General features: G+C 34.0%; 1 protein-coding gene across 1 annotated transcript in view; it reads left to right on the top strand.

The window, feature by feature from the left end:
- Window positions 1-1190: 1190 nt before the first annotated feature.
- LOC123315515 (ecdysone-induced protein 74EF) overlaps window positions 1191-5409 on the top strand; it is a 200084-nt gene continuing 195865 nt past the window's right edge. The window contains exon 1 of the mRNA XM_044901233.1: window positions 1191-1882. The gene's annotated coding sequence lies outside the window, so the exon portion shown is untranslated. The remainder of the gene's footprint in view (window positions 1883-5409) is intronic.

A 5409-nucleotide genomic window follows, 5' to 3' on the forward strand; every position in this document is an offset into this window, starting at 1 on the left:
ACAGGAAGAGCTAGAAGTACAGGTCGTGTCCTGAGAACGGCCCTACTTCAAGATCGCTGCTTACCCTTTTGGCTCTAAGGGACCTTTGTAGTCAGCCAAAGTACCCAATTTTTCAAATTTCACATATATACTTTTTAATTTTTGAACATCAAATTACTCGAAAACTGCACAATATACGAGAAAATATGAAGAATACTTCTATTCTACAAAACGTTCAAATATTCATTTAATAGCGTCCAACTTAGTTACAATAGTTGGGTTCTTCGAAATGTTGGTATTTTTATGGCTCGTAATGGTCATAATTTGAAAACTGAAAGACGTGGGTGATATCTTGTGTTCGAAAAAGATTAATCAAATAAATGAAAAACAATATTCCGAAATTAATTTCATTCGATAAAACCATTTGTGAGAAAACTAAAAATAACATTTTTCTATGGGTTTTATATAATTCTTAGTTTTTTTTCCTGCGATTGAAATATGTATTCTCAAATTTTGATCTATACCCAACCTCCAGATACCGGTATAGAAAAAATTGTTATGAGGAATTCATTGCTAATGGGTGTTCTATTTTCTATTTACTACTACACTTTTCCTTATCAAACAAAATTCCTTCTGCGTAAAATATGCAAGTCTAACACAGTTGCCTCTTAGTCAAGGCTTCGATGGAAATCAACCTTCTGGATCTTATAATTTAGGCTGTCTCTCAGCTTTTAAGTGTCTTTAAACACTTCAATATGTCCCTTAAAATTTAGGAAGGGTTGATACAAGACATGTAAAGCTGTTTTTCTGCAAGCTTGTTGGTAGTTCATGTTTATCACCCGCAACATTTTTCAGAAAAAACGAATTAATTTAATCCCATAGGAAAATATTCATATCGCAAATAGCTACAGAATGATTAAGCTTAATGAGAATCTCATTAGATGCGCTCGTATCAATCACAATGCCATTAAAATTACGAAAGTTCATAAAAGTGCAAGTAAAATGCAACTGTAATCATGAATGCCGTGTTACTACGTAACGTCCACGTTCTCCTCCACCGCGACCTACAGTTCAATAGTCAAGTTGAAAATGTTGTTAACATCGAACCAGAGAGCAGGGCCTGTAAACACTGGCCGTTTTCTATGTCTGCGGCAACCTTGCGCTCGGCCCAATTCGCTAATACTCGAACGCGTCCTGCTTAGAAGTGACTTAGGCTAAGCAACGCGAATATCAACCGGCTAAGCTTATAGTGCGCTTAGGCACCGCGAGTTCGCGAGGTCCACCATTCGCGCAGGTCCTCTCTCTCTTCTGCTCCAGCAGCGCCAACTCTGAATTTCACCGTTATTTTCAGTAAACATATTCTTAATTGCATCGCGGGTACTCTTACCGAAATGTTTACTACGTTACCTCTTTGAATGGTCGCGCCAAAAACACCGGTACTATAGTTCGCGTAAGAAAAAGCACGCGCTATGAGCGCCGAAGACGACAGTGGACAGTGAGGTTTCTAAAAAAAATCTTCATACAGTGACTTAGGACACTCGGAGTGTTCAAACTGAATCATGTGCCTTCCGACACCTGGACGTAGACTGGGATCTTATGTTTTAAGTTATATAGGCCAAACATCCCATTATTTGTGGATTTAACTTTTGTGCGCGAGGGTCAAGCCTGACTTATCTCCGTGTACTTTTGCCAAGATTCGAAGAGGATTTTTTTCGATTGACCTAGTTGTGTTTTGATTACATTTTATGTTGATAACTCTACTTCCGTTTTATTTTGAACTATCCTTGACGGTGAAGTGGGTTGACAAATTCAGTGTAGCGTGAGCGTGTGTTGAGTGTTTCTTTTTCAGTGATTCTCTATTTTTGGATTAACATTCACCTTCCTGCTGGCCCATGATACGAATGTAAGTTTGTGCAGACTCCCGACCGAAAGGACAATCAAAATCTCAGTACCGACTCGAGAAAAATTTTCCTCGTTCTCAGAAATCTCGAGAAAATCCAGTACTTCTCAGGAATTTCGAAGCATTGAAATCGCTCCTCACGAAACATAGCAAAAACCGCAATTATCTTCGTTCCCTTCAGACCTACTCATCCTAGAAATTAACTAAGCGCGATGAGCACCAAAACAATTACAATTATACCAATTTCGCTTTCTCCGAATTGGAAGAGCGAAAGCTGAGGAAAATTACCAAATTTCAGACATCACCTTGAAATTGTTCTCTTTCATGGTCTGTTAACTATTATTTTTGTGTGCCACTAACATCGAACGAATTCAAGTCCACAGACTGACGACGAGAAAGTTTCGTTGATGCTCCAAAATTTAGTAACAAACCACTATCATCAGCGGAGAGTAAAAGTTATGTGTAACTAACTGTTAATCGAAAGTGTTGATGAAGTTCTTATTAACCCAAATTTGTTGGTTGCGCTTCGGATGAAAGTTTTCCCAGACTGTATTGTTCCTCTGATCTTGAATTTTCTTTATTTCTCAAATTGAAGGCAAAACGAAAATATTTGCCACATTCCTAATCTTGAAAACACCCAGAACTGCATAAGTGGAAGATTTTCCAAAATTTTGCAATGAAAATGGAGTTCAAAGCACTTTCTTCCCATAAATCTGTAGGTGTTAATTAAACTTCATGAAATTGGAGGATTGCCGAATATTTGCTACCTACATAGCTACCTAAACATTTCATATTACATATCAATAGAGCTTCATTTTTGTAATCAAAATTTTATATTTATGTATATAGTTTGAAAACTTATTTATTTTTTTCATTTTTTCTGAATTGGATATTCTGTTGATTACACTGAAGAATGCAAAGATTGGTTCCAATATTTCCAGGGATAAGGTATAAACTCATATTTTCTGAATTATTTAAAAAATTATTGTTCACCTTCGAGCTGATCCTAAATGACAAAACATAAAATACCTTCTCTGACTGACGAAACAATATCTTCACATTTCTCAAAATAATATTCATAATTCATCCTATAAAAAATTCTAAAATCAAAATTTCATAAAATCTTCAATAAATTTAAAAGAGAAAAAAACTATAGCAATGCCATCATTTCTGGAATTAAATATATCGTCAATCAGTGATAATTCCTGGTTTTTTATTATTCAAAGGATATATCTCAACCTCCAGCGATCTAAATAAGACATTTTTCATTCCTTCCATCGCAATATCCATGAAACAACTCGTACGCAGGCGGAAGGAGACTGAAAAGTTGATAATATTGAAAGGACCTTGTCGTTCGAAAAAATAGGAGAATGATGTGTCATAAATTCAAGGCGAATCTTGAATGAGCATGGTTAACAAGTCAAATCCAATGCTATTTACTCATACTACTACAAAACAATATCGGTCTATTTTTAGTCCCGTAACATTTTTATAGATGGGATTTATTCTGTTATAATAAGGCTGTATCTCCACGACAAGATCAACTCTACAGTTCGCTTTTGCCTGAAAATTAAATATTAAATTGTAAAATTCAAACAATAATAGATATATGAGAAATTTTCCGAATTAATCCTGATGGTAAGCAATGCCTTTTTCCAATATAAGATCTCCTACGATCATTTTGGGCATTTGTCTGATTCGGTCCCTACTGATGACAACAGACCAAAATATCTCAGATTTCTCACCAAAAACAACAATTTATGATAACTTGTACTTGGTGATTCTAGAATAACATGTCACAGAAATAAAATGTATGAAGTAGTACTCAATGAAATTTTTCACGAAACTTTCATGCATTATTGACTAATAAACATTTGAGTGGAAAACGGAAAACAGCACTAGGTCGTATAGAAATCTTAACCTCGTATTTCTCGAAGTTAAATCGAGGAATTCACAGGAAGTTCATGAAGTTATAAAATTTTTCACTGTAAAAAAAAAGGAATCGCAGGTGTTTCAAATGTTCCAGATCCAGACATTTCACCTCTTCCAGAAGTCGATCAAAACATGTTCAGTTCTGAGACTTCTTCATATTTGTTTTCGTCATTTATTTTTATTATTATTTCATATTTCTTCTTTTATCGTTTTATTTTTTTTCATTGCAGAAGAGTTCTTAGAAGATACTGAGGTACTGTTACACATGCGACTAAAACGTGATGTGAATGAGTATGCCAAAATATAGCATGACTTCACACACTTGCCCTAATGTTGTCACTTACCTTGATTATCTTTAGATTTCTGTAGGAATCAGTAATGCATTATCATAACACTTCCGAATAATAAATTTGACAGTTTATGTGATTGTGATGGTTTAAAGATATCTGAAAATATTAAAATACAAGCTGAGCAATCTACCTCCAAACAAGTAATGTCAACTGCCAAGATACAAGTAGCCAACTTGATGACGAATTTCACTATATGCAGTCTCTTAAAATTTTCAAACATAATTTTTGTGCATTCTCCTCAAGGTACTGTTAAAAATCAGTTGAGACTAACAGTATACAACATAAAATATTCCACTGTCAATATAGTCAATAGCTATCTGCAAAAAACTGAAATGTCTTGAGGTGGAGAATAATTTGCCCACTCTATAAAATGATATTTCATCTAATTATGACGAGATCAAATCTCATGTATATTTTATTATCCGAGTGCCTCCTGATAAGTTCGATATTGTTTGTTAGAAATGAAACTGATTAATGCAACAGGATGCAAAAATATCCCAACTAGAAATAAAATAGTCCTCTGTTGTTTCATTCACAAAAATAATGAAATAAATCATCATAGATGACCTCAAGCTCAACTCATCTAATCTAATTGGAATTAAAATAACTAAAAAACGACCTTGCTCTAAAGAAATATTTCACCGTCATTTAAAGGTCATCATATTGTTCGAAAAAATTGATCTATTTAGTAAGCAATTCAAAGTACTGTTTGAAAATCGCGCTGATATGTCAATTCATCATTGTCAGAACAAATTCGAAGGTGAAATATTGATTTTTAATTCGAATCAACTTCCTTCTACATTCAACCAATATTCCAAATAAATTATATTCTAATTGATTCGATATTAACTTTTTTGAAGGTCTCTGAAGTGAAGGTGAGTAAGTTATTCGATTGAAAAAATGGAAAACGTAATGGCAAAACAATATGAAATCGTTTTACTGCAGACAATTAGAACCTAGTTATTTATTGTATTAGAAAGTTGGGACAAGCGCATTCTTGCGGTTTCCTAAATACTCTAATAAGCCACTAGGTAATAGGTTTTAATGGATTTTCATTACTCTAAGTGATGTCCGTTTGAACCATAAAATGTGCCTGATTTTTTGATTAATGATATTTTTGGCACCCACTTTCTGGGATTACATTGAAATAATATAAATCTTGTAGAGTTAAAGTTTGAATGCAACTATAAAGAAAAATTCATTCAGTCAAAAAATTCTCTTGAGGCAGTTATTCGAATAATGGAATGA

Source organism: Coccinella septempunctata, chromosome 6, assembly GCF_907165205.1.
Source record: "Coccinella septempunctata chromosome 6, icCocSept1.1, whole genome shotgun sequence".
Lineage (NCBI taxonomy): Eukaryota > Metazoa > Arthropoda > Insecta > Coleoptera > Coccinellidae > Coccinella > Coccinella septempunctata.